The sequence below is a fragment of the Tachyglossus aculeatus genome, chromosome 21 (assembly GCF_015852505.1).
Source record: "Tachyglossus aculeatus isolate mTacAcu1 chromosome 21, mTacAcu1.pri, whole genome shotgun sequence".
In the NCBI taxonomy this organism is placed as follows: domain Eukaryota; kingdom Metazoa; phylum Chordata; class Mammalia; order Monotremata; family Tachyglossidae; genus Tachyglossus; species Tachyglossus aculeatus.
This window is the reverse complement of record NC_052086.1, coordinates 124,398-149,390: the sequence shown is the minus strand read 5'-3', so window position 1 is coordinate 149,390 and position 24,993 is coordinate 124,398. Positions and strand designations below refer to the sequence as shown.

The following is a 24,993-nucleotide window of genomic DNA, read 5'->3' as shown; positions in this document are numbered from 1 at the left end:
GTATCTTCGGCCACTATGAGTTGCTTTCTCGGTGCTACTTTGTGGAGTTCCGGTACCTTAGAACGCGACAGCGTTTGACCTCAGGAGTGTGATTGCTTTTTGATGGAAAAAGAGTATGGTGAAGTGTGGCTTCAGATGGCATCAATCCCTGCGTCTGAAGAGAGAGCTTGCTCTTTTCTCACGGTAGGCGGCCTCCGGGCCCCGAGACGGACCCACAGAGGCGTCCCCTTCAAAATGCGGTTTTTGTCTTGGGCAGGGAAGTACTGACTTTAGAGTTAATGACATACAATTTGAACGTCGTTTATCTGTTCAGGAACCAGGTTTTAGCTTAGTTAAGCTACAGTATTAGAGAAGGCCTAAACAGCCCTTTCCAATTGCTTACCTCAGTCACAGGCTAGGGGCCCTTCGAATAGTGTGGCTTGAAATGAGCTTCTCTGCGGGAAGCATGAAATAAGCCAAGATTCCAGATTGGTACCATGGAATGCTTGATTTGACGTGGCTGCCATTCTTGATGAAAGGGGATCCTCTGTATAAAACAGAGTATCTGATATTACGGGATTCTTCTCTGGCACTTCTGTCCCGTTCCGTCCCAGCCTCTCGGTCGTCTTTGACACCGTGGACTACTCGGCCCTCCTGAAAATGTCATCCAGCTGTGGTTTCCCAACACAGTTCTCTCTCGATTCTTCTTTCATCCCTCTCGCTGCTTCTTCGGTTCTTCCTCCGTCTCTCACGCCCTGACTGTGACTGTTCCTCGAGACTGTCCGTTCTCTTCTCAATTTACTGGGCAAATGACTCGCCAGTCTGCCTTGCTAGCTCTGCCCTCTCTCCCTCTCTGTCTCTCTCGTTCTCATACACACACACAGTCTTGCATTTACTCCTATCTCTAGGACATCCCCACATGGATGTTCCCTTGCCATCCTAAGCACAACTGGTCCAAATCCTCTCCTCCAGTTAATCTCCATCACAGTTGACCCCACCACCAACCTCCCTGTCCCAAAAAGCAACATCCTTGTCATCATTTTTGACACTGGCCCTTCTTTTAGTTCTCGCTCCCAGCCAACAGCTAAATCAAGCCATTTCTTCCTCCGTGTCAGCTCCGGGTGCACTCTTTCCTCACCGCTCAAAAAGCTACCAGCCTGATCTGAGCCGACCATATTATAGTGAGAGTATATATAGATTGTATATTATAAATTATTTATATTAATGTCTATCTCCTCCTCTAGACTGAAAGCTTCTTGTGGATAGGGAAGGTGTCTACCAGCTCGGTTGCACTGTGCAGTCTAGAAGGGGGAGACAGACAACAAAACGAAACATGTAGACAGGTGTCAAAGTCGTCAGAGCAAAGAGAATTAAAGCTAAACGCACATCATTAACAAAATAGAATAGCAAATACGTACAAGTAAAATGAAGAGAGTAATAAATCTGTACATATATATATACAAGTGCTGTGGGGAGGGGAAGGAGGTAGGGTTGGGGGGGGATGGGGAGGAGGAGAGGAAAAAGGGGGCTCAGTCTGGGAAGGCCTCTTGGAGGAGGTGAGTTCTCAGTAGGACTAGGAAGGGAGGAAGAGAGCTAGCTTGATGGATGTGTGGAGGGAGGCCATTCCAGGCCAGGGGAAGGACGTGGGCCTGGGATCGCTCGCCATTCCCCAACTCTCTCCTTTGCCCTTCTCGAGCCAGCCTTCTAGCTGTTCCCTGCTAGTCCACTCTTTCGACTCCATCCCCTCGCTCATGGTGTTCCCTGGCTTGGAGTTCCTCCCATCCCCAGATCAGACTGACCGCAGTTTTCCCAACGTTCAGAGTCCTCCTAAAATTCCACCTCCTTCAAAAAGCTTTCCCCATTTTATTTCCTGGCACCTTAAACTGTTTAATTCCATCAGCCAACTGAAGTGCTAATGAACTTACATATGTCTCTCCTCAGCACTGTTTTATTTATGCTTATTCAGTCATTTGTTGTCATTTACAGTTTTTATTTGTAAATGTTTTCATGTTCCCCCATGTCCATCCCCTCCCTCCCCTCCGGTTAGAAGGTGAGCTTCTTTTCGCCAGAGAATGTATCACTTCTTTATTCTGTACTTCCAAAGTGTGTAAAACAGTGCACTAGAACAAGTGGGCATTTTAAAGATAGTAATAATAATAGTAATAATGGCATTTATTAAGTGCTTACTATGTGCAAAGCACTTTTCTAAGCGCTGATAATACTACAACCACTACGTAGCTCGGCCCGTGTTTAGAACCTCTTGAAATCGCACATCCTCCAGGAGCCTTTCCCGGATTAAATTGTATTCTTTCCAGGTCCTAGCCTCCCCAGTAACACTTTGGCACTTGGGGACTGTCAGTCACGTGGAGCATTCTGGTACATCTCAATCTACAGAAGCCACCCACAGTCAACTTTCCATTCTCTTCTTCCTCCCGTCACTTATTTATTTTAGCATCTGTCCCCCTGACTAGCTTGTGAGCTCCTTGAGCGCAGGGATCGTGTCTAGCAACCAGATTGCACTCTCCCCAGCACTTAGTACCATGGTCTGCCCTTACGAGTTGGGCTTGAGTAACTATTTCCTGTTGGTTGACTGTCAAGTGTTGGCTAATTGTAAGTGATGTTGAAAGTCTCTAGACCAAATTCCTGAGGTGAAACTTGCCCTTGTAGTTCTTAGTGGTTGATTTGATCTGATTGACAACTCACAGGAGTGGCTTTATTGGGCCTAGATTTAGGCCATTTTAAATATTTTTTAATATTGGTAGGAAATTGCCCTCCAAATTCCTTATTCCTTCAAGTTAGATGGTTCATGCTTCATGTGTATAAAGGTCTCTGTTAAAGAATGCCACTCTATCTCTTGGTAAATATCTCATTCTTTTTGACGATATAAAGACTATCCAAATCAGTCGACCTCTGTTTCCCTTTTGGAGTCATTTCATTCATTCATTCAGTCGTATTTATTGAGCGCTTACTGTGTGCAGAGCACTGTACTAAGTGCTTGGGAAGTCCAAGTTGGCAACATCTAGAGACGGTCCCTACCCAGCAACGGGCTCACAGTCTAGAAGGGGGAGACAGACAACAAAACAAAACATGTGGATAGGTGTCAAGTCATCAGAATAAATAGAAATAAAGCTAGATGCACATCATTAGCAAAATAAATAGAATAGTAAATATGTACAAGTAAAATAGAGTAATAAATCTGTACAAACATATATACAGGTGCTGTGGGGAGGGGAAGGAGGTGGGGTGGGGGGGATGGGGAGGAGGAGAGGGAAAAGGGGGCTCAGTCTGGTAGTCATTCATTCATTCATTCAGTCGTATTTATTGAGCGCTTACTGTGTACAGAGCACTGTACTAAGCGCTTGGGAAGTACAAGTTGGCAACATATAGAGACGGACCCTACCCAACAGCGGGCTCACAGTCTAGAAGGGGGAGACCGCTGAAAGATACGGGAGGGCGGTTGGCGGATGCGGGCGCTTTGTAAAATGTCTTGATCGCCTGGAAGATCGTTAACCTGAAAACAGTTATTCTAAGGATTGTTTAGCACTTTCCATATCCATGGTTGACATGGGCATTTCCGGCGAAAGCCCCAGCAGCGGGGCAGCATGTGGAGGCAGGGAATGTTTGTACATATTTATTCTATTTATTTTATTTTGTTAATATGTTTTGTTTTATTCTCTGTCTCCCCCTTCTAGACTGTGAGCCCGCTATTGGGTAGGGACCGTCCCTATTATGTTGCCCACTTGTACTTCAATCAATCAATCAATCAATCAATCAATCAATCGTATTTATTGAGCACTTACTATGTGCAGAGCACTGTACTAAGCGCTTGGGAAGTACAAATTGGCATCACATAGAGACAGTCCCTACCCAACAGTGGGCTCACAGTCTAAAAGGGGGAGACAGAGAACAGAACCAAACATACCAACAAAATAAAATAAGTAGGATAGAAATGTACAAGTAAAATGAATAAATAAATAAATAAATAAATAGAGTAATAAATATGTACAACCATATATACATATATACAGGTGCTGTGGGGAAGGGAAGGAGGTAAGACGGGGGGATGGAGAGGGGGACGAGGGGGAGAGGAAAGAAGGGGCTCAGTCTGGGAAGGCCTCCTGGAGGAGGTGAGCTCTCAGCAGGGCCTTGAAGGGAGGAAGAGAGCTAGCTTGGCGGATGGGCAGAGGGAGGGCATTCCAGGCCCGGGGGATGACGTGGGCCGGGGGTCGATGGCGGGACAGGCGAGAGCGAGGTACGGTGAGGAGATTAGCGGTGGAGGAGCGGAGGGTGCGGGCTGGGCAGTAGAAGGAGAGAAGGGAGGTGAGGTAGGAGGGGGCGAGGTGATGGACAGCCTTGAAGCCCAGGGTGAGGAGTTTCTGCCTGATGCGCAGATTGATCGGTAGCCATTGGAGGTTTTTGAGGAGGGGAGTAATATGTCCAGAGCGTTTCTGGACAAAGATAATCCGGGCAGCAGCATGAAGTATGGATTGAAGTGGAGAGAGACACGAGGATGGGAGATCAGAGAGAAGGCTAGTGCAGTAGTCCAGACGGGATAGGATGAGAGCTTGAATTAGCAGGGTAGCGGTTTGGATGGAGAGGAAAGGGCGGATCTTGGCAATGTTGCGGAGCTGAGACCGGCAGGTTTTGGTGACGGCTTGGATGTGAGGGGTGAATGAGAGAGCGGAGTGGAGGATGACACCAAGGTTGTGGGCTTGTGAGACGGGAAGGATGGTAGTGCCGTCAACAGAGATGGGAAAGTCAGGGAGAGGACAAGGTTTGGGAGGGAAGACAAGGAGCTCAGTCTTCGACATGTTGAGCTTTAGGTGGCGGGCGGACATCCAGATGGAGATGTCCCAAGCGCTTAGTACAGTGCTCTGCACACAGTAAGCGCTCAATAAATTGCGATTGAATGAATGAATGAACCCCTGACTGACAAGCCACCTCTCCAGCTTGTGGTTTGGGGGGGTTTATCATGTGGGCGTCGGGGAGCCTGGGTCCCGGCGTCCCCCTCGTGAGTGGATTTGGATTTCCCCGGGCTTCCTGGTAAGCGGTCGGCCTGTCAGTCAAGCAGTCATCAGGGTTTCCGCAGGTTCTGGAGGGGGCCCTAAGGTCCCTGGGAGCAGGGAGTGGGTGCTAGAACTGGGAGACGTGGTCCTGTCCCTCAAAGATCTCACCATGGAAAGTTATCAGTGGTCTTCCAAAATTCACCTTCCTCCCGTTTTTTCAGGGTCAGCACTGAAAGAAAATAAATTGCTGTTTCCCTTTAAGATTTATCCCATGTTCCCCTGTGGAAAATTCAAGTTCACTTTGAATCTCTCTCCTCCCCTGATCCGGGCCATACTTCAAACTGATAAAAACAGAGGAAATATCATGAATGGGTCAGTCGGTCAGTTGGCCGGCCCAGTAGTACACCTGGCCCACCCTCCTGTCTCCGACCGTACCCTTGGAGGCGGGGGTGATGCCCACCTTGTTAGAGGCGGATGGACCATCTTACAGCCTTAACTTCCCTTGGACTGCACGTCTTTGAATTCCTCTGCGGGTTAAAACTCCAATTTGCTTGGCGTTTCTGTGTTTTTGATATCTTGCAACAAAACCTTCCTCAGTTGCTTCCCCTATCTGTACTTGATTTGGTTGTCCATCTCCCCCACTGTATTGTAAGCTCCTCTAGGGCAGGGATCGTATCTACCAACTGTGTGATTCATTCATTCAGTCGTATTTATTGGGCGCTTACTGTGTGCAGAGCACTGTACTAAGCGCTTGGGAAGTACAAGTTGGCAACATATAGAGACACGGTCCCTACCCAACAACGGGCTCACAGTCTAGACGGGGGAGAACTTTCCCAAGTACTTAGCTTAGTGTTCTGCACACAGTAAGTGTGCAATAAATAAATACCACCGATTGAATTTTGGAAGAGGAGCAAAATGAGGATGAATGATCTTTGGCCACTCAACTTAGCACAATTGCTTTCAGGTTGGGAGAAAATACTGTTTTATGACCAAAATTTCCATTGTTCCGACGGAAGAACCAGCCGGGACCCTCCGGGGGAAGCCCTGAAAAGTGGGTGGCCCTGAGACGGCCAACCACCTGCTGGACCGTGGCGCTTTGGCCCGGCCTCGGCACCAGGCAGAGGTCACTTTGGCTGCCACTGGGTCCTGCCCCCCAAAACCCTTCGAGAGCAGCGTGCCGCCCGCCAACCTGCCGACTGCCCTCTGCGTCCAACGGGAACCCTACCATCTGGAATGAGGTGGGCGAGCGGTGTCGGGCGGGCCGCCACCGCTTTCGTCGACCACCCCTTGCTGCTTCTCGCCCCTGAACCCCCCGGGGCCGAGGCCCATCCATCGTTCCCACCGGGTGCGTCCGGCAGCTTCGTGTACCGTTTTATAGATGCACCTACTTATCCATCTTTCCGTTTTCTCGCCATTGCAAGTTGTGCCTCTGTTTTCCCTCCTGCTCCCACTTTTTGTAAACCCTGGCCATCTGCCTGACCCTCCCCTTCATGGTAAACTCCTTGAGTAAGAGGATTTATTGAGGCAGGACAGGGTCACAAGCCACAGAGTCTTGGAATAAGTCAGTGTTCTCATGTTGAAAGTCTGCTCACCCCACAGGGAGGACACGGGGTGCGTGGAGATGGGGCGAAAGGCTGACAGAGGGACACCCAACGTCAGTTCGGTGGTCACCTGTGCCTGGACAATGGAAAGCAAGTGGGAAGATTTCTATGTCTTGAAGGGTCTCCTCTTCAATAGTAAAGAGAATGGATTTTTATTTTACACGACTTGCTCTCTACCTCTCCCCTTAAAATGTCCCTCCCGGCTTGAATGTTTTTCTGGGGAGATTTATGCACTTTTCCCCCAGTACTTTGAGTCATCTTAAATAATATTTATTGAACGCCTACTGTACTAAATGCTGGGAAGAAGTAGGTGAGAATTAGACCTGTCTCCCGAGGGGCTCGCAATCTAAATGTAAAGGGATGAAAGGGCAAACGGGAAGCTGTAAAAGCCCGAAAGAACATAAATGATCAGGAGACTAGTCAGTATGAGGAACAAAAACAAAAAAAGCAGTAGCGTGCTGGGTCTAGTGGAGCAGAATTTCAGGCTTCTCGCTGCTCGAGAATTGCTGTAAAACAGTCCCAGCCACGGTCCCAGTGACCGGGCCGGGGTGAATGGTGTTCTCAGAGTTGTGGAGGCCCCGGATGGGCTGCCACTGCTTCTGTTCTCCCTGACCTCCGTCATGGGGCAGGCTGGTCGTGAGGCCCTGCTGGATCCCAGGCTGGCGTGGGGTAGGAAAGAGTGGGATGGCGGGGGATGCCGGCACGGTAACTTGGCTGTCTGGCGCAATTGGGCAACCGAGGCCAGGCATCACCGCCACTCTGGGTCCTTGCTTTGGCTGTAGTCGGCACGAGATAGTTAGAGCCAGCGTTATTGCCGGCGCGTTTGCCGGGGGCTCCCTGAGCAGAATTCCTTATTGCCGGCGTGTTTGCCGGGGGCTCCCTGAGCAGAATTCCTAACTGGGTGCGTGCTGGGGAAGGGATGGAGGCATTGATTTGGTTTGTGTTCGTTTATTTTTCCTATTGTATTTGTTAAGCGCTCATTGCGCGTCAAGCACAGTTCTAAGCACTAGGTAGATATAAGCACGCCGAGAAGCAGCGTGGCTCAGTGGAAAGAGCCCGGGCTTTGGAGTCAGAGGTCATGGGTTCAAACCCCGGCTCCGCCAATTGTCAGCTGTGTGACTTTGGTCAAGTCAGTTAACTTTTCTGTGCTTCAGTTACCTCATCTGTATAATGGGGATGAAGACTGTGAGCCCTCCGTGGGACAGCCTCATCACCTTTATAATAATAATGATGGCCTTTATTAAGCGCTTACTATGTGCAAGCACTGTTCTAAGTGCTGGGGAGGTTACAAGGTGATCAGTTTGTCCCCGGGGGGCTCACAGTCTTAATTCTTAATTCCCTCATGACCTCCCCAGCGCTTAGAACAGTGCCTAATAAATGCCATTATTATTAGTATTGTTGTTGTTGTTGTTATTATTATTATAAGTTATTCAGGCTGGATACACAGTCTAGGGCTGGGGCTCCCAGTGTAAGTAAATGGGAGAACCGGTATAGAATCCCCATTTCGTGGTTGAGAAAACTGAGGCACAAAGAAGTTCGGTGATTTGCCCAAGTTCACAGAGCAGGCCAGTAGCGAGAACTCAGGTCCTCTCACTCTGAGGTCCATGCTTTATTCACTAGGCCATACTACTTCCCAGCCGTCTTTTTGGCCTTCTTTCTCACTGACCACCAGAGTGGTCTTTCCAAAGCCTCCTGCGGTCCGTTGCACAGAGCCTCTTGTCTTTTTTCTCTGCCCGCCCAGCCCCCTTGTGACCCCAGAGACTGGCTTTCACCCCATGGTTTATAATGAAACTTTCTCATGATCTCAGAAGGATTTTCTTCACGATAGTGGTCATTAGGAAAAAGTTGGGTAGATACACGATAGCTTGGAAACACTTCCCATCCCACACGGGGCTCACAGTCTGAGAACGGGGATGGGGAGCACTTATTTAATTCCCATTTTATAGACAAGGAAGCCGAACTCCAGGGAAGTTAAGCGACTTGGCTAAGGTCATAGCCCAGCCAATGGCAGAGCCCAGGTGCACTTTCCTCTTGGCCACACTGCTTCTCGGTTAGACCGCTGTGGGCAAATAAATGGACTGTTGAAATCTACTGTTGAGAAATGCCATTTTAGCTTATGTTTGAGGTTGTGTGATTCACACCTACCCTTTCACTTTGTGTTTGAGGGTAAATTAGTCAGATTCTCTGCCCACTGGACAACTGGCATCAGGCTTGAGGTTGTTTTGCGAAAGAGCTGTGAATCAGAATCTTAAAAACTAGGGACTGAATTGGTAATCCGCGATTGCACGTGCTGCGTCGGTGGTTCGGGATAACCGATCCTTTAATTAGACAGTCCTCTCGGCTGCGTGACGCTGTCGTCACACTGACGGAGCATTCGAGTTTACCGGAATATATTTTTCGAATAAAATAGTCTCGGTTTTGTTGGGTTCCTTTCTGGAGATGTAAAATTATGTTTTTTTTCAGCAGTGTCTACTTCTCTCACATTTTCTGATCTGTAACAGAAATTAGTTTGAGAATCATTCTAAGGCTCTGAAGTATCTAGATGAGTCAAGTTTGGTGTTATCAGAGCAAGGCATTATTTTGTATGAATAGTCATATCTCAAATATGAAGATTGCCAGAGAGCCACCTCTTTTATATATCCTTTTGGAAAAAGTTTGATCGCGCCAAGTGCAGTCATTTCTGTTCTAATGTGTGACTGGAGGCTTGGGGAACCTTGGATTGAAGGGGAACTGAGTCACAGCAGGGCATCCAGAAGCAGCCACCGTGTCGGAGGGAACCACTGCGTTACAGAGTGAGTGGTCCTGAGATCCCACCTTGACTTTTGCCGTCTGGTACAAATTCCTTTCTTCTCTCCCCCACTAGCAGCAGCACCCGGGACCCTCATTGGCATTTTACCGTTCTCAATACAGTGAAGGCACAAAAGCACAAAGAAACACAGATACTAGATTGGAAGCCCGTGGAGCTCCCAACTCTAGTGTAAGCTCTGACTACTAGGTGTAGTGCTCCACGCTCAGTAGGTGCTCTGTGCCCAGTAGATGCTCAGTAAATACAATTGATTGATTGGTGGATTGAGTCCCATAGCATCCAAGGCAGGGGGAGGCTGGGAAGTGGAGCAGTCTTGCCCCTCATCTTGCGCTTGTGTTTGTTTCTTCCCGCGCCGACGTGTGGATGGTTTTGTGCCCTAATGGACTGGGACGGGGGAAGACTGTTTTCTTCCACTCCGCTGGTTTCTTGTCCCGATAGAGTAATGGAAGAGCCTGTGTTAGCAGGACTATCGCTGCCCCTTCCAGGATGAACTGTCACGGCAGGATCTCATTTCCCGTTTCATTGAGGTTGTGTCGACTGGGGTCCCACGTCCCGGTACTGGGAAGGTGGTGGTCGGCGGTGGAAGGGAAGGGAACAGAGTGGGGAGGGGGAGGTCGTGTTGCTGGGGCCGTGTTTGGTGTTCTGACTCCGGCCGGGTGTCCCTGGACTGCTGGGATGTTGAGACCGCACCACGTAACATGCTCTGAAGGGAGGTCCAAGGCCCTCCTGGCCTGGGCGGAGCCCTTCCGAGGTCCACGACCACCACCGGGCCAGCTTGGGATCTGACCGGCTCAGGCCCCAGCTCGTCAGCCAAGGCAGGGCTGTGCCGGGATGTGGGGTCGGGGAGCAAATCTGACGAAGATCTCCGGTTCGCAGGCAGCCTCTATGTGGATGATTCCCAAATCTACATCTCTGGCCCTGATCTCTCTCTTTCTCTGTATTTCCTCCTGCTTTCAGGACATCTCCAGTTGGATGTCCCGCTGACACCTCAAACTTAATATGTCCGAAACAGAACTCTTTGTACTCCCACCCAAACCTTGTCCTCCTCTTGACTTTCCCATCACTGTAGACAGCATCTCTGCTCGCAAGCCTGTAACCTTGGTGTTACCCTCGACTCATCTCTCTCATTCAACTCATATATTCAGTCTGTCATCAAATCGCATATGGGTCCAACCTTCACAGCATCACTAAAATCCTCCCTTTCCGCTCCAACAAACTACCACGTTAATCCAGGCATTTATCCTTTCTTATCCTATCTGATTAATATATTGGCTTCCTTACTGGCATCTCTGCCTCCTGTCTCTCCCCAGTCCAGTCCATACTTCATTCTGCCGTCTGGATCATTTTTCTACAGTACCGTTTGGTTTGTTTCCCTACTTCTCAAAACCCTCCATTGATTGCCCATCCACTTCTACATCAAACAGAAACTCCTCACCGTTGACTTTAAAACACTCAATCATCTTGCCCCCCCTTACCTCACCTCGTTACTTTTCTACTACAGCCCAGCCTGCACACTCGGCTTCTCTGATGCCAGCCTACCTCGATCTCATCTATTTCGCTGCTGATCTCTTGAGCTCATCCCGCCTCTGTCCTGGAAAATCCTCCCTATTCACATCCACCAGTCGATAGCTGTTCCCACCTTCAAAGCCTTATTGAAGGCTCATCTCTTCAAAGAGGCCTTCCCCAACTAAGCCATCTTCCTCTTCTCCCACTCCCTTCTGGGTCGCCAGATAGCAGGTCTAGAAGGGACAAATTCCCGGACTCCCTCCCCCCCAAACTCCCCGATTACCCCGGGACGTGTCCCTTGACCAACCTTCACATTAGTGCTGGTCCTTGTGTTGCTTCCGGCATCACGTTTCTGGGTTTTGTTTTGTTTTTTTCCTATGGTATTTGTTAAGTGCTTACTATGTGTCAAGCACTGTTCTAAGCACTGGGGTAGATACAGGCTAATCAGATTGGACACAGTCCGTGTCCCACACGGAGCTCATAGTCTTAATCCTCATTTTACAGTTTAGGTAGCTGAGGTCCAGAGAAGTGAAGTGACTTGTCCAAGGTCATACAGCAGATGAGTGGAGGAACCGGGATTAGAACCCAGCTCTTTACGACTCCCAAGCCCGGGTTCTATCCATTAGACCAGGCTCCTTCCCCTGACGTGCTTGAAGACGGGCGGGCCAGTTTTGTCGGAAGGACGTCCCATTACCACCCACCGTTTGGCACGCTTTCTGAAATGCATTGTGAAGTCACACCTTCGGGAAGAACCAAGTGTAATATTCAGAACGTGGCATAAATGCTGTGGGCTCAACAAGAAGAGGCTAAAACATTCTGCTTCGCTACAAGTTCCTTACCTTCAATTAATCAATCGTATTTCTTGAGTTCTTACTGTGTGCAGAGCACAGTTCCGAATAATTGGAAACACCATAGCTCTGCTGTTGACTATTCTGCCACCTGCAGTGAAGACTCCTCTCTCTGTTGACCCCACGGGGACAATGTGTTTCAATCACCCGGGCACCCTTCACTTCCAGTGGTGCCTTCTGTGTGTATGAAGGACAGTGTGGGTTTTGTTTCAGGAGGCAATGTTCTAGGGCTGAGTACAGTCCAGAGTGCTTTTTTATTCAAAGGCCTACCCATGTTTTTCCTGAAGATGAAACCTCATAAAGCAGAGCGTTGCTCTTCAGCCCCATTCTTATTATCCTTGAGAGCTGTGGCCCTGAGACCATCGTTGCCAACCAAGAAGAATTGATAAAGGGGAAAACCGTTTCTTCAAAATAACATTACCTAGACACTCCAATTGGCCGATAAGTCACGGACGAGTTCCCAGAATAACGGTCGGACTTGGTCGTCCGTGGAATTAAAAGAAGCTTTTCACTGGCGAGTGTGAAGAGGCTCAAGTCGTTTTTTTCCATTGAGGTGAGGGCTGGGTTTTGGTTCATCGTGTAGTGCGGTTTGTTTGGAAAGCTCGGCCTGTGGTCTGGCTGTCCGGGAGAAGGACATTGATGGCTGCCCGTCAACCGATGGTATTTATTGAGCGCCTCCCGTGTGCGGAGTCCCGTACTGAGTGCTTGGAAGAATACAGCGCCTTAGGGCTGGTTAGACCCTCTCCCTGCCCTGTAGGAATTTACGGACTAGAGGAATTTGGGCTAGTTCAGCGAGGGTTCGGCACCCACGGGCAGCCCTGTCGCGGTCTTGATCAGCACTCTGCCCTTTCAGTCAATCAATCACCAGGTGGTCGGGCACTCAGCCGTTCAGATTCCACAAGGCCGAAGGGTCACGGATCAACTTCCGGTCCCAGCCCCATCCTCGGCGGAGAAAAGGATTCCTTGGATCATACAAAGCCTTTGTTGGGATCCCGTGACTAAGGAAGTTGCCCTCGGGGGTGGTGCCGTCAGAGACACGGTAGCCGGTCTGTCCACCTCCCTGCCCGCCGCCTCTTTGGGAGAGCTTGGAATGGGACCGTTGCAGCCCCAACCTCGGCGTGGCTTCCCGGGGCTCCTTCCTGGCTGGCGGTCGGAAGGTGCCGATTGCACCCGGAGAGCTGTCTAATGGAACAACCTTCGGGAGCTGGGTGGAATCGTTGTTTTGCCTGTTGAGGAGAGGGATCCGGGAGAAGGGAGGGCGGATGGTGTGTCCGTGTTCCCTTAGAACCTAAACCAAGGAAGAGATAATCATCGGCTAACCTCCAGTGGATGTTATGGTGTGTGGAGTTAGATTTGTGTGGAGTGTTTTTCTCCATTCTGGTGGACCCTTAATGCCCTTACTCATTTTTATATGACCTGAAGCCTTTCTTGTGTGATTGAGAAGCCAAAGGACTGTGGGCTTAGGGTTTCCCGTCAGTTATTTAGTTGGCGCGGAGCCTGAGGAGCCCAGGGTGATGGTGATTCCACTTGGCCGGGTCCGTCCCGGCCTCCGGGCAGAGCGACACCGATGCCTGTCTACTCGTTTTGTTTGGCTGTCTGTCTTCCCCCACTTCTAGACTGTGAGCCCGTTGTCAGGTAGGGATTGTCTCTATTTGTTGCCGAATTGTATTTTCCAAGCGCGCAGTACGGTGCCCTGCACACAGTAAGTGCTCAGTAAATACGATTGAAAGGATGAAAAGCCGTCAATGTCCCATTCCCAGAATGCCGGGCACCCTGGAAATATCTGGCTAGAGGGACACCGGGCCAGGGTCGTGCCGTAGCCCGCTGGCTCGGCCGACTACTGGCTACCTTGCCAGGCAAGCCGTCGTGGTTGTCGCCACCCACCCACCCAAGGTGACCAGAGATTTTCAGGATTCCTGCTGGCCCTTCAACCACGCGATGGTTCTTGGGGCAGAAACCTTCACTGTCATGGCACAGCCCCAGCAGACTCTTGTGGACTTCTGCCTGCTTCTCCCGTTGCTGATAACTTCTCCGTGCCCAGCACTTAGAACAGTGCTTTGCACATAGTAAGTGCTTAATAAATGCCATTATTATTATTATTCATTCATTCATTCATTCAATCGTATTTATTGAGCGCTTACTGTGTGCAGAACAAGTAAGGCAGTGTTAGAGCTGTATTAATCATTCCTTTGAATTAATGAGCTTTCAAACACACACACACACACACACACACACAATGTGTGCCCTAAGGAAACATCCCTGCCACTGAAATTCATTTAGTGTTACTATTATTATTATCGTATTTGTTAAGCACTCACTATGTGTTCTAAGGGGTAGTGATGAGTTCATTATGTCGGAAACGGTTTCACGACGGTTTGGAAGATTTTGCTCTGTGGAGTGTTCATCAGGTGAAATCCTTAAAGATGATCCCACAGCAGAGCGCTTAGTCAGTTCTCCCAGCCAGCCCTCTCTAAGAGAAGCAGCGTGGCTTAGTGGGCCTGGGAGACAGAAGGACCTGGGTTCTAGTTTCGACTCCACTGTTTGTGTGCTGTGTGCTCTTGGGCAAGTCACTTCACTGGTCCTCAGTTACCTCATCTGTAAAATGGGGATTACGACTGTGAGCCCTTTATGGGACATGAACTGTGTCCAACCTGATTGCCTGGTATCTACCCCAGCACTTAGATCAATGTCTGGCACATAGTAAGCGTTTAACAAATACCGTAAGAAAAAAAGCCAAAATTACTGAGACGCCGGTCTTCTTGAGCAGGGGCTGGTCCCAGAGAAGATTGAGGCGGGACTCTGCGGGAAGTTTGGGAGTCCCAACCCAGGCTGCGCCGTGGGGCTGCATGTGATTTCCTCTGCTACCCTGGCTCATTTTCCCAGGCTCCGCAGCAGGGAACACGGGAAAACCCATTTCCCCCTGTCCTCCCAACTCATTTTCCCAGGCCGATCCCCATGGCAGCCGGGGAGAGTTGCCTTTACTGCTGCTTCTGCCAATTTCGGGGAGTAACCTATGGGAAGGGAGGAGTCCGGACCGGGATATCCCCCCGCGGCACCGAGGCATGGGTCTGTGCTGCCCCAGGTTCCCTCTCACTTTGGGGTAGGTGGGGGGACATGAGACGAGTAGCCTCATGTTGGCTTTCTTTTTATTGGAAAAAAGACAGAAAAATAAATCCCCCAGTGCCAGCAACAGTCCGAGGCAGGGGCGAGGGGGGTGTCAGGGCCACTATCTGGGCCTTCCTGATGGGGAGTGGAGCGCAGCGCTCCGGAAGATTCATGCTGCCTCAGGTCCGTCTCTCCCAGAGTAGGAGGAGTGGGTGAAACGAGAAGCCTCGTGTTTGTTTTTATTTAAAAAAAACAAATCATCCCTCAGCGCCAGCTGCCGTCCTGGGCAGGAGCCAGGGAAGTTCTGCGGCCATTGTCGGGCTCAGCAGGGTCGCACCTGGGGACGGGCAGTGGACTGGCATCAGATTTTCACTGTTTGGGAAGTTACTCTGTTGAAGAAAGGGGCTTAAGCAAAACAGCGTTGGACAGAGTATAGGCTCCTGGAAGAATTCATGTCAGATGTATTAATCCATACCCGAGACCGCCCCCCGAAGCTTGACCAAAACAATAGAAAACTATTCAACAGTGATTTAGGAAAACCCAAACCCACTCATCATACCTTCAGGAAACCCTTGGGCCGGTGGCCCAAGTGGTTCCCAAAAACAGCGGTCGCTAGCGGTTGCAAATCACAACCAGTTTTTCCATAGGAGTAATCTTATAATGATGGGGCTTGATTCCTGAAGTCAGCTACCTTAGTTTGGCCACGAGTTCCCGGAATTGTGTATTCCATCCATTATAAATGAAATAACTGGTGTCCAGGAGGCCTTCCCTGATTAGGGTCTTGTCCCCTTCTGGGTTCTATGTTCCCTAAGGTGACATCTCTGCACCACATGCTGGTGTCCTCATAACCACTTGGAGCCCTTAGGTTCAGTGCCTGAGAATAGAGAAACAGCGGGGCCCGATGGACAGAGAAGCAGCGTGGCTCAGTGGAAAGAGCACAGGCTTTGGAGTCAGAGGTCATGGGTTCAAATCCTGGCTCCGCCAATTGTCAGTTGTGGGACTTTGGGCAAATCACTTAACTTCTCTGGGCCTCAGTTACCTCAACTGTAAAATGGGGATTAAGCCTGTGAGCCCCACGTGGGACAACCTGATCACCCTGTAACCTCCCCAGTGCCTTGAACAGTGATTTGCGCATAGTAAGAGTTTAACAAATGCCATTGTTATTATTATTATTATTATTATAGAGCTTGGGCCTGGGATTCAGAAGGACCTGGGTTCTAATCTCCCCTCCGCCTCTTCTTTGCTGCTTTGTGACCTTGGGCAAGGTGTGAGCCCCCCGTGGGACAACCGGATCACCTTGTAACCTCCCCAGCGCTTAGAACAGTGCTTTGCACATAGTAAACGCTTAATAAATGCCATTATTATTATTATTCTCTGAGCTTTGCTTACCTCATTTGTAACGGGGATTAAGACTGTGAGCCCCTACATGGGACATGGACTATGTCGAACCTGACTAGCTTGTATCTACCCCAGCACTTAATACAGTGCCTGACACCTACTAAGCGTTTAACACATACCATTAAAAAAAGAAAATGCCCTTTCAGTTAAGTGCTCACTCATCTCCATAGCCCCCTTTCCTTCTTTCTCCTGTTTGTACATTTTTCAGTGACTGTCATCCCTGCTAGACTGGAGGCTCCTTTAGGGTAGGAATCGAGTCGTCTAGCTCTGTTACACCCCCCACCCCCCCCCAAGCGCTTAGTCCAGTGCTCTGCACACAGCAGGCACTCAGTAAATGTCCCATGACGATGAGAAATACAAGTCAATCACTGTGTTTAAATTGACGGAGAGACGGTCTGCATTCACCGTGTCAGAAGACATTTGGATGGGTCATCCCTCTTTTGAGACTCCACTTAGGTATTGAGGAACCCCAACTGCTCTGGCCTTTCTCGCTTAGCCCCCCACACCCCCCCAGCCATCTTCACTCCCCCCCCACCCGCAACCTCGATAGGGAGGCTGGGTCGTCAAGTAGAAATGGGGTGGAAGCATAGAAATTGGAGCCACGTCCATTTGTCTCCACTGGACAAGCCCCAAGGTGAGGACTTCCCCTGGTTAACATTGTCAGAGAGCCAGGGAAATCTGAACTGATAATGGAAGCCAGATTTGGAGGAAGGAATGGTGAGGGAAGATCCTTATAGTGGGTAATGGCTGTGTTGATGTAATTTGCTTTTCTTGGCTCTTACCCTCTGTACCTATTCCCTTGTTCTTTTGCTGTATTATACCTTTGTCCATTTTTACCAACCCATCTCCCCTGTGTGTGCACTGCCCCCCTCTCTCTTTTCCTCCTGGTTAGAATTTAAACTCGGTGACGGCAGGGAGAGTCCTTGGCTCAGTGGAAAGAGCACGGGCTTTGGAGTCAGTTCCCTCATCTGTAAAATGGGGATGAAGCCTGTGAGCCCCTCGTGGGACAACCTTATTACCTTGTATCTTCCCCAGCGCTTAGAACAGGCTTAGAACAGTGCTTTGCACATAGTAAGCGCTTAACAAATACCAACATTATTATTATTATTATTTTACCTTTGTTGGTGATGTTCCCAAGCCCCTCTTACAGGGCACTGGAGCCAGGGGATGAATGGGCCATGCTGGGATTGTTGACCGTAGGGGGTGCCTCACTTCATCCCTCTCGCCCACATCCTACCTTTGGCCTGGACCGTCCTCCCTCCTCATATCAGACAGGTAGTTGCTCTCCCCCATTTCAAAACCTTATTGAAGGCACTTCTCCTCCGGGAAGCCTTCCGTGAGTAAACCCCTCCCTTCGGCACTGCTCTTACTTGCTCCTGCATTCATCCTCCCTCCTCATATCACACAGGTAATTGCTCTCCCCCATTTCAAAACCTTATTGAAGGCACTTCTCCTCCGGGAAGCCTTCCGTGAGTAAACCCCTCCCTTCGGCACTGCTCTTACTTGCTCCTGCGTTCATCCTCCCATCCCCACAGCACGTATGTGTATATATATCCGTAATTTATTTATTTATTTATATTAATGTCTGTCTCCCCCTCTAGTCTGGGAGCTCGTTGTGGGCCTTAATGTGTCTGTTGTTATATTGTACTGTCCTAAGCACTTTGTACAGCGCTTTCCTCTCAGTAAGCACTCAATACGGTTCAAGGAATGAATGAATGAAGAAGCGAGAAGTCAGTAGAGTCCCAACTAGTTCATTCAATCGTATTTTTTCATTCACTCAGTTGTATTTATTGAGCACTTACTCTGTTCAAAGCACTGGGCTAAGCTATAAGAGAGTATAGTGCAACAATAAACAGACACGTTCCCTGCCTACAAGGGAGGTTACAATCTAGAAGGGGACGGAACCGTTCCTCTCACTGGATCTAGGAAACCCTTAGCATTGCTCTTCCATGGAAGTCGGCCAGGGCAGATGCCTTAGCTGGTTCAAGAAGGGTCTGTCTAGGTGGCGTCGTGGATTAGAGGTCTGTGACCGACTGTGACAGGGTAAGTTTGGGCTGGAGGGGGGAAATGGGAGGGGTGGAGCTTGAATTAGGATGGTTGCTGTGGTTTCCGATGGGTGGTTCTGAGGTCTCGAGTGTCGTCTGCCCGTGGGTCGTGTTTGTGGTCTCAGTGCTTACCTAGGGTTGGTTTCAACCAGGAGGATGAATTCCTGAAGTATCAGCAGGTAGGTGATGCTGCACTTATGCTGCACGCTCAAAGATTCTGTGGCTGTGTCAACACATATCCTGAATATCAACTTCTGAGCCGCAAAGTCTCCAACCGTATGTAAATTTATTCTAACGTTTACCTTTACTGGTCCCCGGGCCGCTCTGGCGAGACTGCTTTCGGGTGAGTGGTTCTCGTCCGGAAAGACCGCTCCTGCTGCAGGGGATTGGGTTTTGGCAGCGGCGGTCCCCTGAACCCGCAGGCTGACGGGCACCCTCGTGGACTTACGATTCATTCACCCGCCCTGCCCTGTTCTCTTGAGATTCCTTTCCGTGGGTCCGCTGTCCGTGGCCATCTTACAGCCCAGTGGATCGTCGATTATTTGTTTTAATGGAGTGGCTTCTGGGCACAGGACATGCTATGAAGCAGAGTTGTGTACTTTCTCCTTAGCACTTTTGCGTACGTGTTTGCACAGTGCATGGATTCTGACCCCTCCAGTGGTTCGTATTTTTCTGTTTGTCTCCCTGCATTTGATCGTGAGCACCTGTGGGAAGTGTCACTTGGTTGTTCTGTACTTCCCCAGTGCCTAGGTATTGGAGAAAGGCCACCACAACCAACCCCACTATTACTTTGGATGCTAGGCTTGATCCCTGCCCTCCAGAAGTCTGCAGTAGGAGTTCCAGAAAGGAGGACGGAATGGAGGACGTAAGACAGGTACATCGGTGTCTTGGGGCTTGTGGACCCCAAAAGTGCTTGGTTGGCACAGAAGGGCACACGTGATCCATGGGGTCTAGGAGCTGGAGAGATGAGATGACAACTCTTATAAAGATCCTTCCTTAGCAGTGGAAACAAAACTCTCACCTCCCAATTTTCACAGAATCTGAAGCAGGGGAAAACCAGCAGGAGAGAGTCTGTTGATGAGGTCAGCATCCGGCAGATTTCGGACTGAAGCTTTACCCATATGAATTTGCGAGCGTTCATGTAAGGACAACGGTCCAGTGGATGTGTGTTTTTCAGGAAATGCACGCTGCTGGGTGCTGATCCGGGACTGCGAGCCTCCAGAGTTCTTTGTGCGTCAGTATCGCTTGGAAATGGTTCCACAGTTTAAACTGGGAACACTAAATTTTCCACTAACTCCGGAGAGCCAGCGAGCTCTCCGTCACTTTCAGATATGCTGGGGAATTCTTTAAAAATTGTTGACTGAGCAGGAGTTGTAGCTAGGGACCGCAGCGTTCCCCAAGCGGGCTCGTGGAAGGAAAATGGGTTGGTTCTGGGTACCGGGCCGCTCACCTCTCCTTCACGTGAGTTGTGGTTCTCGGGTACGAAGGTGGGCTGCCGCTGTCTCGGCTGGGTCCGAGCGCAGGAGTGTTGTCAGGACAGAATCCAGTGCACCCCTGCACCCTCCCTCGGTCGTTCTCCTGGAAGCTACCGGAGGGCCTTGTTTCTGGCCCCTGGCCATTGGAGTGAACGTGACCCAGATGCCGTTGGTGAAGAGGTGGGGCCCAGCAGGCCCTGCGCGGCAATTAGCTGTGCATCTTAGCTCTTCATCCACGTAACTCGAGGGCAGGAATTGTGACATTTTCCCTTGCCAACACTCTGGTCAGTGTTTGGCCCACGGTGGCCACTCAATAAGTACTGTCACTTGATTGATTGATTCATTCATTCAATCATTTGGTCAGTGCTATTCATGAAGGCACTACTGAGGACCCTGCCCTCAGTTAAGCCCATCCCCTGCCCTTGAGGAGCTCACCGCTTCATGGGGGAGACAGGCAGACCAAAAGCATTTACCAGGTTGTGAAAACTACAAGAAGCCTATACGGCAGCTCCCACACTTTGCTTTTCTAACACCAACCTACTCACTGTGCCTCGCTTTCATCTCTCTCGTCGTCAGGCACCCGCTCACAACCTTCCCTCCCTTCTGGAACTCCCTCCCCCTTCTTATCTGACAGACCACTGCTCTCCACATCCTCAGTGCCTTACTCAAGTCTCCCCCCCAACCCTCTAGGGAGTCCTCCCTGTCTAAACTATCAGCCCCCTACTCCCCCCGGCACTTTTGTACATCTCCTTATATTCGGCTGCTTCATGTCTGTCTCCCCGCCAGGTAGTAAACTTCTTGAGGGCAGAGATTGGGTCTCCAAACTTTCAAAGCCTCATTAAGGTCACATCTCCTCCAAGAGGCCTTCCCTGAGTAATCCCTTTCTTCCCCCAAATCCTCTACCTCCTGCGTCGTCTGTGCACTTGGATTTGTACCCTTTGGGCACTTGGTATTCACCCCAACCCCCCAGCCCTACAGCACCTATGTAGATATCTGCAATTTTAACTGATGTCTGTATCCCCTAGACGGTAAACTGTTGTTGGCAGGGAACGTATCTGTCAACTCTGTTGTACTCTCCCAAGCATGTAGTACAGTGCTTTGCACGCAGTAAATGCTCCTTAATTGTGTGCTTTGTCCAGTGAGCCCGCTGTTGGGTAGGGACCATCTCTATATGTTGCCAACTTGTACTTCCCAAGTGCTCAGTACGGTTCTCTGCACACAGTAAGCGCTCAGTAAATAGGATTGAAGGAATGAATGAATAAGAGGCGGCTGTCAGTCCTGGCCGATTGAGGACTCCAAAGGAGGATTCGTGGACTTGGGAACGCTGCCGGGGCCGCTGTGCTGAGCGCTCACATCCTCCAGGAGGCCTTCCCAGGCTGAGCCCCTTCCTTCCTCTCCCCCTCGTCCCCCTCTCCAGCACCCCCATCTTACCTCCTTCCCTTCCCCACAGCACCTGTATATATGTATATATGTTTGTACATATTTATTACTCTATTTATTTATTTTACTTGTACATATCTATTCTATTTATTTTATTTTGTTAGTATGTTTGGTTTTGTTCTCTGTCTCCCCCTTTTAGACTGTGAGCCCACTGTTGGGTAGGGACTGTCTCTATATGTTGCCAATTTGTACTTCCCAAGCGCTTAGTACAGTGCTCTGCACATAGTAAGCGCTCAATAAATATGATTGATTGATTGATTGATTGATTGTTCTCCGTGGGGGCCGGGCCTTGCCACCTCTGCCCCGCTGGCTTACAACCCTTGGGAGCATCATGCCCTCAGCGTGCCCTCAGTTTCCCCACCAGATGGCGCCAGTCAGCTGTTCATTCATTCATTCATTCAATCGTATTTATTGAGCACTTAGTTCTGTGCAGAGCACTGTACTAAGCGCTGGGGAAGTACAAGTCGGCAACATATAAAGACGGTCCCTACCCAACAACGGGCTGTTTGCACAGTTGCTTGCCCAGCTGCTGCACCCAGATGGAGCTTGGCCACCGCCCCCGACCCCAAGCCTCACAAGCCCGTCCGGCATAGAGAAGCAGCATGGCTCAGTGGAAAGGGCTGATTGTGGGTTCAAATGCAGGTTCTGCCAGTTGTCAGCTGGGTGACTTTGGGCAAGTCACTTCATTTCTCTGGGCCTCAGTTACCTCATCTGGAAAATGGGGATTGACCAAGCCCCCTGTGGCACAACCTGATCACTTTGTAACCTCCCCACCAATTAGATCAGGGCTTTGCACATAGTAAGTGCTTTATAAATGCTATTATTATTATTATTATTATTATTATTATTATTATTATTATTATCATTATCATCTTCTCCAAATGGGCAGGCTAGCGGCTCCACTGTGCTGACTGTCACTAATTGGGCCAGCCTGGGGGGAAGCTGTAATGGCCCATCTGATGTTAATTGCCCTAGACATTGCTGTGGGCCTAAGTAAATTTTGTAGTGTGTGTGGGCGAAGGTCGGCAGGGGACTGGCCTGTTCTGGACTGAACCGCAGTAATCCGTGAGCAGACTTGATTGTACTTTCTTCCTCATTTGAGAACTCACGTTTCAGGAATGCCAATTAAGCACAACATGGACCCATTGCTGCTTTAGCCGTGGGGTGACTGGGCTATGACGCCTTGCCCAGAACGATCCTGCCCTGGTGGGCAAACCCACCGACGGCAGTTTGGAGCTGCCACTGGGTCTCTTGGGTGCAGATTTCTAGTAGCTTTGGCTTGTGTTCTGGGGACGGTCGGTTGGTGGAATTGCTTTTTCTTTGGGTGAATTTCCTTGGCTTTGAGAGAAATAAAGCTTATACCTTGTTAAAGGAAAGTCCGCCAGTCACAGTAACTTCTGGAGGAGAACAGGCCATTTTTGGTCTAAATTGGGCTGGAATTCCAGCCTCTCCATTGCAGGCGTCAGGGTTAGCAGGGGAGGATCAGGAGTGGAGCAGAGCAAGAAGAGCCGGGAAGGAGGAGAGGGGCCTTGGAACCCTGGCAATGGAAAGTAGGAGGAAGGTCCGGGTTGGAGGGGTGCCGAATGGAAGGAAACTCAAAGGGAACCCCCGTTGGCACATGAGAGGAGGCGGCAAAGCCGAGGGCCCCGCGGGTTCTCGTTTCTGGTTCTGGAATGCTCTGGGAGAAAATCGCCTTCCTTCCCAACTAGTCCAGTTAGGAGCTCTTACAGGAGGAACCAAACCGAGGCTGGGAAGCAAAGCCCGTTTTGTCTCCGGTCCGGCCGTGGCCTGTTGGTAGCTAGGGAGCTGCTGTGAGCAACTACGGAGAGCTCTGCTCCCTACTGAGCACTTGGGAAGGATAGTAGAAACACAAGACACGTTCCCTGCCCATAAGGTGTTTTCCTTCTAACAGAGCAGACAGACCCAGAAATATTTACAGATAGTGGAATCAGAATAAATGAAATTGAAATTTCAGTTGACATAACATAGATCTGTACTGGGCATAACCAAATAAACACACGTGACGAGAGCGGCTGAAGGGTTGACCAGACCTGCTGTGCCGATAATGAGACGGGGGAACTTTTGTTGGAGGAGGTGGGATTTTCTGAGGGCTTGGGTCTGGTGGGTTTGTCAGGGAAGGGAGTGTCAGGCTTGGATGGGGGGACTGCATGAGCCTGGAGGGAGGGGAGAGGGAGATCAGAGTGGGAAACGGTCAGGATGGGGACTCGAGGGGAGTGAAGAGTGAGAGGAGGGGAACAGCTGGCGAAGGGAGTCTGCCCACCAGAAAGGTGGAGGGCTTTGAATCCGTGGTTTGATTGGGAAGGGGATGGGAGGTTATCGAAGGGTTTAGCGGAGTGGCGAGGTGAGCTCTGAGAGACGTTTCAAGGAGATGATATGCGGCGCCGTCGTTTGGGGGAGAGACGGGAGGTGGGGAGACAGCCGAGGAGGCTGCTACAAGAGCCTTGCTCCAGTTCGATGGGCGCTTGGACAGGGATAGCAACCATTTGGGGGAAGAGGAAGGGGTGGATCTGGGAAATATCGTAGAGGAGAAGCCAGCCGGATTTGGTGATGGGGTCGAAAGGTAGGGATGAGTTGAGATGACTCCGAGGTGGTGGGCTTTTGGAACTGGGAGGATGGTGGTGGGGGTAAAGTTAGGGGGAGGAAGAGAAGGATTTGCAAGGAGGATAGAGAAGTTGCACTTTAGATATGTTGAGGTGGGGATCCAGAACAGACCCGAGGTACAGGAGGAGTCAGCGAGTCAAACTTTCAAAAAAGAGGTCAGAGAGGTAGGAGGAGAGCCAAGGTGGACCGTGTCAGCAAACCCACCTGGCTTCCAGCGTTGTAGGGGGAGAGATGGTGGCACAGGCGGCTGAGAGGCCCAGGAGGAAGAGGTCAGAGTTCAGGTCCATCGGAGCTGGCTAGAAGAAGGCCAGTGGCCCCCTCCGAAAACGCAGTGCCGGTTGAGCAAAGGGCTGGAAAACCAGTCTGTAAAGGGTGAAGAGGAGAATCAGAAAAAGTGGAGGTGGGAGTTTGGATGGGAGGTGGGGTGGCAACCCCAGAGCAAGTTTCTTCAGATCAGAGGAGACGTGGGTATTTGTGAATGTCGGATGGGTAGAAGCTGTTCCCGAGAGGAATCGAAGATGCTCCGGACAGTCGAAGGGTGTTTTGTGGCCCGTGGTGAATTCCTTTTTTAGGAAAGATACGCAGCTTGTAGAGTAGGGTTGAAGAAGCAGGAGTTCCCAGATGGTTAGGAAATGCCTTTACCAGTCTTGCCTCCTTGCTTCCTGTCGAGGAGGAAGCGGCCGCCCCCGGGCCCCGCCCCGGCCCCATCTCCCTTAGAGAAGCGTTGTGGCTCAGTGGCAAGAGCCCTTGCTTGGGAGTCCGAGGTTGTGGGTTCGAATCCCTCCTCCGCCACTTGTCAGCTGACTTTAGGCAAGTCCCGTAACTTCTCTGTGCCTCAGTTCTCTCATCTGGAGATAAAGACTGTGAGCTCCTCGTGGGACGACCTTGATTACCTTGTATCCCCCCCAGCTCTTAGAACAGTGCTTGGAACATAGGAAGCACTTAAGAAATAACAACATTATTATTATTATTAGTAGTAGTAGTAGTAGTAGTAGTAGTAGTAGTAGTAATAGTAGTAGTACATATTTATGTTTATGTTTATGTTTGTACATATTTATTACTCTATTTTACTTGTACATATTTATTCTATTTATTTTGTTAATATGTTTTGTTTTCTTGTCTGTCTCCCCCTTCTAGACTGTGAGCCCGCTGTTGGATAGGG

General features: G+C 50.0%; 1 protein-coding gene across 1 annotated transcript in view; it reads left to right on the top strand.

Moving 5' to 3' along the window:
- Window positions 1-24,993, top strand: part of DGCR2 (DiGeorge syndrome critical region gene 2) — a 64,473-nt gene that overhangs the window by 5,572 nt on the left and 33,908 nt on the right. The gene's annotated exons all lie outside the window — the stretch shown is intronic.